The 12,134-nt window shown below is 44.9% G+C and overlaps 1 protein-coding gene across 1 annotated transcript in view; it reads left to right on the top strand.

The window, feature by feature from the left end:
* LOC121552519 (signal-induced proliferation-associated 1-like protein 1) overlaps positions 1-12,134 on the top strand; it is a 238,837-nt gene that overhangs the window by 69,268 nt on the left and 157,435 nt on the right. Inside the window, exon 2 of the mRNA XM_045211170.1 lies at positions 8,926-8,987. The gene's annotated coding sequence lies outside the window, so the exon portion shown is untranslated. The remainder of the gene's footprint in view (positions 1-8,925; positions 8,988-12,134) is intronic.

Here is a 12,134-nt window from a genome sequence, read left to right as displayed (position 1 = left end):
CAGCCTCTCTCTAGGCTCTCTCCAGCCTCTCTCTAGGCTCTCTCCAGCCTCTCTAGGCTCTCTCCAGTCTCTCTCTAGGCTCTCTCTAGTCTCTCCAGCCTCTCTCTAGGCTCTCTCCAGCCTCTCTCTAGTCTCTCTCCACCCTGTCTCTAGTCTCTCTGTAGTCTCTCTCCAGCCTCTCTATTCTCTCTCCACCCTGTCTCTAGTCTCTCTCTGTAGTCTCTCTCCAGCCTCTCTATTCTCTCTCCACCCTGTCTCTAGTCTCTCTCTGTAGTCTCTCTCCAGCCTCTCTAGTCTCTCTCTGTAGTCTCTCTCCAGCCTCTCTAGTCTCTCTCCACCCTGTCTCTAGTCTCTCTGTAGTCTCTCTCCAGCCTCTCTATTCTCTCTCTGTAGTCTCTCTCCAGCCTCTCTATTCTCTCTCCACCCTGTCTCTAGTCTCTCTGTAGTCTCTCTCCAGCCTCTCTATTCTCTCTCCACCCTGTCTCTAGTCTCTCTCTCTAGTCTCTCTCCAGCCTCTCTAGTCTCTCTCCAGCCTCACTAGTCTCTCTCCACCCTGTCTCTAGTCTCTCTCTGTAGTCTCTCTCCAGCCTCTCTATTCTCTCTCCACCCTGTCTCTAGTCTCTCTGTAGTCTCTCTCCAGCCTCTCTATTCTCTCTCCACCCTGTCTCTAGTCTCTCTCTCTCTAGTCTCTCTCCAGCCTCTCTAGTCTCTCTCTTTCTAGTCTCTCTCTCTCTAGTCTCTCGCCAACTCTATTTTCTACTCCTGGTTATGGTTGAATCCTTCTGTAACTTTATATAATAATAATATGCCATTTAGCAGACGCTTTTATCCAAAGCGACTTACAGTCATGCGTGCATACATTTTTTTTTGTGTATGGGTGGTCCCGGGGATCGAACCCACTACCTTAGCGTTACAAGCGCCGTGCTCTACCAGCTGAGCTACAGAGGACCACATGGTTCTGTACCTTTCCTCTACTGGCCTCTGAGTTGTGGAGTTCTGGCATAAACTGAATGCAGTCATTCTTAACAGTTTTGGCAAGAGTCTGATAAAAGGAGATGGAGAGGAGGTTGTTGACTGTGAAAGTGAGGGGTGGGGGGGTGTATGACGTAATATACAGTGGGGAAAAAAAGTATTTAGTCAGCCACCAATTGTGCAAGTTCTCCCACTTAAAAAGATGAGAGAGGCCTGTCATTTTCATCATAGGTACACGTCAACTATGACAGACAAATTGAGGAAAAAAAATCCAGAAAATCACATTGTAGGATTTTTAATAAATTTATTTGCAAATTATGGTGGAAAATAAGTATTTGGTCACTTACAAAAAAGCAAGATTTCTGGCTCTCACAGACCTGTAACTTCTTCTTTAAGAGGCTCCTCTGTCCTCCACTCGTTACCTGTATTAATGGCACCTGTTTGAACTTGTTATCAGTATAAAAGACACCTGTCCACAACCTCAAAAAGTCACACTCCAAACTCCACTATGGTCAAGACCAAAGAGCTGTCAAAGGACACCAGAAACTAAATTGTAGACCTGCACCAGGCTGGGAAGACTGAATCTGCAATAGGTAAGCAGCTTGGTTTGAAGAAATCAACTGTGGGAGCAATTATTAGGAAATGGAAGACATACAAGACCACTGATAATCTCCCTCGAACTGGGGCTCCACGCAAGATCTCACCCCGTGGGGTCAAAATGATCACAAGAACGGTGAGCAAAAATCCCAGAACCACACGGGGGGGGACCTAGTGAATGACCTGCAGAGAGCTGGGACCAAAGTAACAAAGCCTACCATCAGTAACACACTACTCCGCCAGGGACTCAAATCCTGCATTGCCAGACGTGTCCCCCTGCTTAAGCCAGTACATGTCCAGGCCCGTCTGAAGTTTGGGAGAATGTCATATGGTCAGATGAAACCAAAATAGAACTTTTTGGTAAAAACTCAACTCATCGTGTTTGGAGGACAAAGAATGCTGAGTTGCATCCAAAGAACACCATACCTACTGTGAAGCATGGGGGTGGAATCTTCATGCTTTGGGGCTGTTTTTCTGCAAAGGGACCAGGACGACTGATCCGTGTAAAGGAAAGAATGAATGGGGCCATGTATCGTGAGATTTTGAGTGAAAACCTCCTTCCATCAGCAAGGGCATTGAAGATGAAACGTGGCTGGGTCTTTTAGCATGACAATGATCCCAAACACACCTCCCGGGCAACGAAGGAGTGGCTTCGTAAGAAGCATTTCAAGGTCCTGGAGTGGCCTAGCCAGTCTCCAGATCTCAACCCCATAGAAAATCTTTGGAGGGAGTTGAAAGTCCGTGTTGCCCAGCGACAGCCCCAAAACATCACTGCTCTAGAGGAGATCTGCATGGAGGAATGGGCCAAAATACCAGCACCAGTGTGTGAAAACCTTGTGAAGACTTACGGAAAACGTTTGACCTGTGTCATTGCCAACAAGGGGTATATAACAAAGTATTGAGAAACTTTTGTTATTGACCAAATACTTATTTTCCACCATAATTTGCAAATAAATTCATAAAAAATCCTACAATGTGATTTTCTGGATTTTTTTTTCTCATTTTGTCTGTCATAGTTGACATGTACCTATGATGAAAATTACAGGCCTCTCTCATCTTTTTAAGTGGGAGAACTTGCACAATTGGTGGCTGACTAAATACTTTTTTTCCCCACTGTAAGTATTTAGAAGGTATTAATGACTCTCAGGTTCAGGAGTACCTCACACCAAGGAAAATTAGAAATGTAGGATGTGGTGCTGTCGTTCTTATTTTTGAGCGTGTGTGTTCGTCTTTTTGTGTGTGCCTCTGCGCTGAGATGAGTCTTCTAACAGCCTGGTAATAGCTTGAGCACAATGATTCAGTCAGATAGATTTTGGGGATGATTATAGTCTTTGAGTGTCTTTTTCTGTATACCAGCCCATGAACACAATCCTGTCAGTAATAATGAACTGTTGTCTGAGTGGGTATAGACAGAGGCTTTAATCAAAGTAGCTATAATTAGACCAGAAGAGGAAAAAGTGTATCATTCTGGAGGGGTATTTCCATTCTCTCATGTTATCTCACACACACACACACACACACACACACACACACACACACACACACACACACACACACCATCCATGTTTTGTTCTGCAGAGTGACTGAATGTGGCCTTTTGGGCAAACGGTACAATGGCTGTGTCAGTGTCACAGGAGATGGCAGGGTCAACCCCCAGAGAGGAGAGGATAGGGCCAACCCAGCAGTCAACCCCCAGAGAGGAGAGGATAGGGCCAACCCAGCAGTCAACCCCCAGAGAGAGAGAGGATAGGGCCAACCCAGCAGTCAACACCCAGAGAGAGAGAGGAGAGGGGCAACCCAGCAGTCAACCCCCAGAGAGAGAGAGAGGAGAGGAGAGGGCCAACCCAGCAGTCAACCCATGAGGGAGAGGGACAACCCAGCAGTCAACCCCCAGAGAGAGAGAGGAGAGGGCCAACCCAGCAGTCAACCCCCAGAGAAGAGAGGATAGGGCCAACCCAGCAGTCAACACCCAGAGAGAGAGAGGAGAGGGCCAACCCAGCAGTCAACCCCAGAGGAGAGGGACAACCTAGCAGTCAACCCCAAGAGAGAGAGAGGAGAGTGCCAACCCAGCAGTCAACCCATGAGGGAGAGCGGAGAGGGACAACCCAGCAGTCAACCCCCGAGAGAGAGAGGAGAGGGGCAACCCAGCAGTCAACCCCCAGAGAGAGAGAGAGAGTGCCAACCCAGCAGTCAACCCATGAGGGAGAGCGGAGAGGGACAACCCAGCAGTCAACCCCCAGAGAGAGAGAGGAGAGGGGCAACCCAGCAGTCAACCCCCAGAGAGAGAGAGGAGAGGGCCAACCCAGCAGTCAACCCATGAGGGAGAGCGGAGAGGGCCAACCCAGCAGTCAACCCCCAGAGAGAGAGAGGAGAGGGCCAACCCAGCAGTCAACCCCCAGAGAGAGAGAGGAGAGGGACAACCCAGCAGTCAACCCCCAGAGAGAGAGAGGAGAGTGCCAACCCAGCAGTCAACACCCAGAGAGAGAGAGGAGAGGGCCAACCCAGCAGTCAACCCCCAGAGAGAGAGAGGAGAGGGCCAACCCAGCAGTCAACCCCCAGAGAGGAGAGGAGAGGGCCAACCCAGCAGTCAACCCCCAGAGAGAGAGAGGAGAGGGTCAACCCAGCAGTCAACCCCAGAGGGAGAGGAGAGGGCCAACCCAGCAGTCAACCCCCAGAGAGAGAGAGAGAGGATAGGGCCAACCCAGCAGTCAACCCCAGAGGGAGAGGAGAGGGCCAACCCAGCAGTCAACCCCCAGAGAGAGAGAGAGAGAGAGGGCCAACCCAGCAGTCAACCCCCAGAGAGAGAGAGGAGAGGAGAGGATAGGGCCAACCCAGCAGTCAACCCCAGAGAGAGAGAGGAGAGGGCCAACCCAGCAGTCAACCCCCAGAGTTAGAGAGAGGAGAGGGCCAACCCAGAAGTCAACCCCCAGAGTTAGAGAGAGGAGAGGGCCAACCCAGAAGTCAACCCCCAGAGTTAGAGAGAGGAGAGGGTCAACCCCCAGAGTTAGAGAGAGGAGAGGGCCAACCCAGAAGTCAACCCCCAGAGTTAGAGAGAGGAGAGGAGTGGGCAGGGCCAACCCAGCAGGAGGGGTGGTAGGGGGAGGGACAGGAAAGGGGGATACCTAGTCAGTTGTACAACTGAATGCATTCAACTGAAATGTGTCTTCAGCATTTAACCCAACCCCGGTGGTTGGAGGAATGTGTTATTGTCAATGTCAATGGGACAGTTCTAGATAGTTCTTCCCACTGGCACACTCATATTTAATTTAACTTCCGTATTCAGTACAGTGCTGCTGCTCACAAGCAAATGAGAGAGAGCGAGCGAGATAGAGAGAGAGCTCAGAATATGAGCCTGCTAAGCCTTCTGCTTTCCATTAGTGAAGGTTTATATTCTGAACACAAACTCCACCAATGCACTTGGGTTAGTGAATTGGGGGTTTTCAAGCAGTAGACAGAAGTTTTGGTGGGATTGTATAGGCCATTGACTGTCACACACTTTGAAACATCTGCTTACCACTCATGAGAAATTGAAAACCTGGCAGTATTGTAGCAGGTCAGTTGTGTTAAGACAATGAATAGGCCTAGGCTGCAGCCCAAGGAGAAAGACTTGGTTAACACACAGAAAGAGAAACGTCTTCTTTATTTATTTTTGCATCCTTTCCGTGTCCTTTTTATATAGTTTTGATTCATTTTCATTAGTGTTAGGCCGATGTAAGCCTAGAGGTGTATAAGAATCAGCATTTAACCTAATCATCGCTCTTTACGAGCGTTGTAAATGATTAAATCACCATGGTTACTGGACTACTATCACGCTAATATCCTCGTCAGTGTTGTTATGTTAACCCCCTGGCTTAGAGCAATATAATGACATTAACTCAGTGTGTAAGTACTAATTATCAATCAGTTTGGCATACTTACCAATCTAACGTTCTTTTGGACCACCAGCTGGGCTGAACTGCTATTGAAGTCTCAAACTATTTGTCCTGAGTCATCAAGTTCTTGCATGTTTTTTTAAGTACAGTAACTAGTATTCTAGTGACGTTGAAATGGGAATTCAAATCCTCAAGGAGGTTAGAAAGATTTGTTTTTTTTCTAAGTCATATCACAGCTCTGAATCTCCTACCGGAATGTCCACAGTCAAACCAAGCATACTGTGAAACGAGGCTAGAAACATGAAGGATGATTTGGTGTATTTAGAACATGCAGTCCACTGTGAAGGATGAAATTGGTGTATTTAGAACATGCAGTCCACTGTGAAGGATGATTTGGTGTATTTAGAACATGCAGTCCACTGTGTTTCTACTGGTCACGCTCTCACAGACCACCGATTAGGTGTTTCTACTGGTCACGCTCTCACAGACCACCGATAAGGTGTTTCCACTGGTCACGTTCTCACAGACCACCGATAAGGTGTTTCTACCGGTCACGCTCTCACAGACCACCGATAAGGTGTTTCTACTGGTCACGCTCTCACAGACCACCGATAAGGTGTTTCTACTGGTCACGCTCTCACAGACCACCGATAAGGTGTTTCTACTGGTCACGCTCTCACAGACCACCGATAAGGTGTTTCCACTGGTCACGTTCTCACAGACCACCGATAAGGTGTTTCTACTGGTCACGTTCTCACAGACCACCGATAAGGTGTTTCCACTGGTCACGTTCTCACAGACCACCGATAAGGTGTTTCTACTGGTCACGCTCTCACAGACCACCGATAAGGTGTTTCTACCGGTCACGCTCTCACAGACCACCGATAAGGTGTTTCTACTGGTCACGCTCTCACAGACCACCGATAAGGTGTTTCTACTGGTCACGCTCTCACAGACCACCGATAAGGTGTTTCTAAGGAGTAAGAGTGGACACATACACTTGTGCGGTCCGTTGCGGCCTATCTTATTTTAAAACAATCACCATCCCAGCATTCCCTGCTGTCTGGATCTCTAGCTGTTAGAGGCTCCCGAGGTGTGTGTGTGTGTGTGTGTGTGTGTGTAGGAGGGAGAGATACTCTTCTCCATCTCACACAGAACCATATCTGTTTCCAGAGCCAAATGGATGCTCTTGAAAACTATCTGGGGAGGGAGGGCGAGATAGGGTAGGAGGGGAGGGGAGTCCGTGGGAGTTGAAAGACTCATCACATAGGCCTGGTGCACAGGGGAGACACCAGTGGTGTTTTAATACTATCCACATGGCTGTGGCTGCACGACTTCTTGCCAAGATTAGATCGGCCATATTTGTTTAATTTGGCAACTTTCTCCTCGCTCCCCCCAGACAGCGTATTTAAATAAGTAAATAATTAAAAATACACTTCACCAAGCAAGCAGCCCTGTCCTCATCACTTGGTTAACGTTAGCTGGCTAGCCAACCAGTAATGTAGTTAGGCTTTATCTAGCCAGCAAAGTAGTTAGCCTAGCTAGCAAGCTGTCCTACTTATGTGCGAACACTGGACTGGTGCCAAAGTCAACGCAGCCCTGTCCTCATCACTTGCTTAACGTTAGCTGGCTATAATAAACTCGAAACGGGGGAATGTTTACTGGTTGCTCAGGAGGTAAAGGGGTAGTCAAATACTGGATCAAGAAAAAGAAGGTAAGGAGCGCAGCGTGCATATTATGTGTGCCAAACAGGTGCTGTTAGATTTCAATATAATTTTTCTGACCATTTGGAACAATGTAAACAACACTAAATAAATTATAAGCGTACCAGAGAGTCTGTTGTAATGTTTTTTTTTTTGTAAAGCCTTTATTAAAGCAATTACTAAAAACAGTCGCATTAATTACAGAATGAGAGCTTTCCTTGTCCATTGACGACGCATAGGAAACATACAAAATGGGCGTTAATACAATCGAAATGCAGTTTCCCAGCTCCTCAAAAGTGTCTCTGAACAAGCTCTCCTTGTGAGGTTGTAAAGCACTGTAGTGAATCCACTCAATAAGAAGTGGTGCCGTTTTTGAACTGCATGTGACAGGATTTCACTGCATAGTTTGTGATCTTTGTGAAAAGTGCAGTTTCAGATTTACTTTGGAACAAAGTTGAATGAATTCAGCCCTTCTTGTTTATTACAAACACTTCTTTATTCTTATCCATAGATAGACACATCTTTAAGTTGTACCTAAGAAGGTAAACTGAACAAGTGTTTTGTATTTACTTTTCGTGTTTTATAGAGGATATAGTTGCTTTTTGTTAGTTATCATGTAAACCAGAAATAAAATGTATTTAAATCAGAGTGGTCCTCTGTAGCTCAGCTGGTAGAGCACGGCGCTTGTAACGCCAAGGTAGTGGGTTCGATCCCCGGGACCACCCATACACAAAAAAAATGTATGCACGCATGACTGTAAGTCGCTTTGGATAAAAGCGTCTGCTAAATGGCATATTATTTATATTATTATGTTAATTTGAATATGTAGTTAAGGATTCATAATTTAGAGTACAGTATCTGTTAGTGCTTTGGAGCACAGTTTGTGAATAAAAGTCTGTTTTTCATTCCACCTATAAAATACCACATATCGGCAGATATATCAATAAAATCGGTGTCGGACCCAAAAATCCCATATCAATCAGGCTCTATTATTTTGGGATGTGTTATTTTGCTACATTAATCTCTTTTAGTACAACCCTGTCAGCCAAGTTGACTCTCACATGGTGTCTCCATACAGTGAGGGGAAAAAAGTATTTGATCCCCTGCTGATTTTGAACAGTGAGAGACAGAATGACAACAAAAAATCCAGAAAAACGCATGTCAAAAATGTTATAAATTGATTTTATAACATTTTTGACATGGGTTTTTCTGGATTTTTTTGTTGTTATTCTGTCTCTCACTGTTCAAAAAACCTACCATTAAAATTATAGCCTGATCATGTCTTTGTCAGTGGGCAAACGTACAGAATCAGCAGGGGATCAAATACTTTTTCCCCTCACTGTATGTCAGAACTAGGCCGTGTCGAGCCGTGTCTGTTGGGTGGAACTTCAGACCCACTAGGTGATGTGATGCTAGCCTGGGCTCAGTCCCAAATGACACCCTATTTCCTATATAGTGCACTACTTTTCACCAGGGCCATAGTTCTCTGGTCAGAAGTAACACCCTATATAGGGAATAGGGTGGCATTTGGGATGCTCCCTGGTCCCACATTTGTTTAATGCTGTATAGCCAAAACACGACAGTGACCGTAGGAGTTGGCAAGAGAGCACAAACAGATCTGGAACCAGGCTAGATGTGATTCATGGATGCTTGGGGTTGGTTGGACAGATGTCCAAAATTGTCTGAAAGGGTGAAAGAAAGGGGTGTTGTGAAGTTCCCATGATATAGTCTTCTAGTTCCTGTTTTGGTCCTAAAATGTTCCTTCCTTCCTTTTCTTTCAGGTCATCCTGAGAGACTGACACACAGGACAGGACAGGAGCCTGTACCAGACACTGACACTTCTGTAAGTACTAGACAAACGTTGCCTAAATGTTGCTTTAGCAGTTTAGAAAACGTTCCTTTTAAAGGTTATAGCCAAATGTTGCCTTAACATTGGGTAACGTGTTTCAAATTCATTGTTGACTTCTACCACTGGGTTGGTTGTCAAGGATACTGCTGTTCTTTTCTAGCAGTGTAGTTGCTGTTTGAAAACAGCTCCTATTCTTCTCTTAGACCAGTGGGATGTTATGTGAAGTAAATATTTTGAGTAAAAAATTGATCTTGTTGCAACCTTGGACAACATTTTCCTGGGAAGCCCATTTCTCCATACGAACCACTGGCGAAATCCCCTCACAATGATCTCAAACGTTGTTTCTAATACACAATGAAATTAAACACAGACTACCCCTTGCTAATCAGGAAACTATTGGGTATTTTGTGGTGGACTGTCATTACAATCGCTTCACGGGAACCTGGCAACATTATGTTTGTAGTGTTAGTTTGTAATGTCTCTGAATTCACTGTCAGCATTCAGTCAAAGCTATAACCACATTTGGAGCGAATTAGTGCTCTCAAGTCGTGTCCTGATGTCGACAGCAGATCGGAGTTTTATTCATAACGTTGCTAACTTAGTTAGCTAACATACATTTTGAAAAAATGAGAAAACAAGTTATATTAAGTGGCTAGCTAGCTATCGTTAGCAGCGTTTGGTGGTCAATGAGACTGAGAACTAGCTAACCAGCTGAGCTAGCAAACAATGTAACAAAATTATAATTTGGGATTTGAAAAACCCTCCAATTGCATTTCAGGAACCAAAGTAACAAGTACCCCTGGTGACCTGTTAAATTATTTATCCATTTAAACATTTATGTTTTAACCCATAAGAGTCTAATCTGGGGGGGAGGTACTACTAAGCTATATGGAATTGTTTTAAGAAGGTCATACCAAGGATCATTTTGCTATTTGATTTAGAATTTTAAGACCCCTTGAAGTATCAAAGAAATATATAAAACAATTATTTGATGAACATTTATTTTTGGCCTTACTGCTATTAGCCCTTACAAACGCATTGAATAACAGATTCACTACATGGAACAACAGATAGTCCCCCCCAAAAAAATCTAAAGGAAGTTTGTTCTGAAGTGTCTATCCTATATCTATATATACTTTTTTTTTTTTTTTTTTTTTACATGTATTTAACCCCTTATTTTTGTCACTCAACAGTCTCCATATATACTTCCATAAATGTTTTTGACTGATACTGGGGACCTTCAGACGAGTCTTGGAAGGCCTGTGGGCGTCCGTTCGTGAGAGTCTCACCTTTGGAGAGAGGGGTCATAATAGCGTGTAGCCCAAACTGTTCGGACGCTACAGACAGAAGTTGGCAGATCGGCGGTACCGACTTCAGACGAGTCCCAAGACGCTTGTGGGGGTCGAGCAAAAGGGAGAACAACATCGTGTTCGTGAGTCTCATCTTTCCATAGAGGGGTCATAATCGTTTGTAGGCCAAACCGTTCGGACGCTACAGACGATTTTGTGAGATGACCGATTTTCACCTTTCACCACAGATGCGGAAGTGTTACAAAGGCGGATGCGGTAGATTGAGAAGCATCCAGTGCTTTAAACTGACAGAATTTTATGGGGATTTTAATTATTATACTAATTAGATTTCCGCGGGAACTTTCAGTTTTTGCCATAGCCCTCACTGGCTTTCATGTGATTTTAAACGTGCCTTGTCCGAGGTGTCGTACTCGACGACAGTTGCTATCCATTGGAGCGCTGCGATTGGTTGGCCAAAATTCTGGGGCTTAGCAAAGGGTCAATTGTGTCTCTGGATTCAAACAAATCCACTAATAATTGTACAAAATATATTACAGCTATTGAGATCATGTAGTGAGTAGGCGGCTCTCATTTGGTCTCATGTTAGAATACCACGTAGTGTTCTAGCAAACGCTTTCCCTCTCCCCCTCCTCTCAGCGTTGCTGGCACTGCTGTCTGCGCTCCGTACTCACCCTAGAGAGAGAGAGGGAGGGAGGGAGGAAGGGAGGGAGGGAGGGAGGGAGGGAGGGAGGGAGGGAGGGAGGGAGGGAGGGAGGGAGGGAGGGAGGGAGGGAGGGAGGGAGAGAAGTGCTGAAAACATGTTGGTCTACACCATCAGTAGTACTGTATAGACATACACCATCAGTAGTACTGTATAGACATACACCATCAGTAGTACTGTATAGACATACACCATCAGCAGTACTGTATAGACATACACCATCAGTAGTACTGTATAGACATACACCATCAGTAGTACTGTATAGACCTACACCATCAGTAGTACTGTATAGACATACACCATCAGTAGTACTGTATAGACATACACCATCAGTAGTACTGTATAGACATACACCATCAGCAGTACTGTATAGACATACACCATCAGTAGTACTGTATAGACATACACCATCAGTAGTACTGTATAGACATACACCATCAGTAGTACTGTATAGACATACACCATCAGCAGTACTGTATAGACATACACCATCAGTAGTACTGTATAGACATACACCATCAGTAGTACTGTATAGACATACACCATCAGTAGTACTGTATAGACATACACCATCAGTAGTACTGTATAGACATACACCATCAGTAGTACTGTATAGACCTACACCATCAGTAGTACTGTATATACCTACACCATCAGTAGTACTGTATATACCTACACCATCAGCAGTACTGTATAGACATACACCATCAGTAGTACTGTATAGACCTACACCATCAGTAGTACTGTATATACCTACACCATCAGTAGTACTGTATATACCTACACCATCAGTAGTACCGTATAGACCTACACCATCAGTAGTACTGTATATACCTACACCATCAGCAGTACTGTATAGACATACACCATCAGTAGTACTGTATAGACATACACCATCAGTAGTAATGTATAGGTCTACACCATCAGTATTACTGTATAGACCTACACCATCAGTAGTACTGTATAGGCCTACACCATCAGTAGTACTGTATAGGCCTACACCATCAGTAGTACTGTATAGGCCTACACCATCAGTAGTACTGTATATACCTACACCATCAGTAGTACTGTATATACCTACACCATCAGCAGTACTGTATAGACATACACCATCAGTAGTACTGTATAGAC

This window comes from Coregonus clupeaformis, chromosome 36, assembly GCF_020615455.1.
Source record: "Coregonus clupeaformis isolate EN_2021a chromosome 36, ASM2061545v1, whole genome shotgun sequence".
Lineage (NCBI taxonomy): Eukaryota > Metazoa > Chordata > Actinopteri > Salmoniformes > Salmonidae > Coregonus > Coregonus clupeaformis.
The sequence above is the reverse complement of the archived record's forward strand: the minus strand, read 5'-3'. Positions and strand labels throughout refer to the sequence as shown.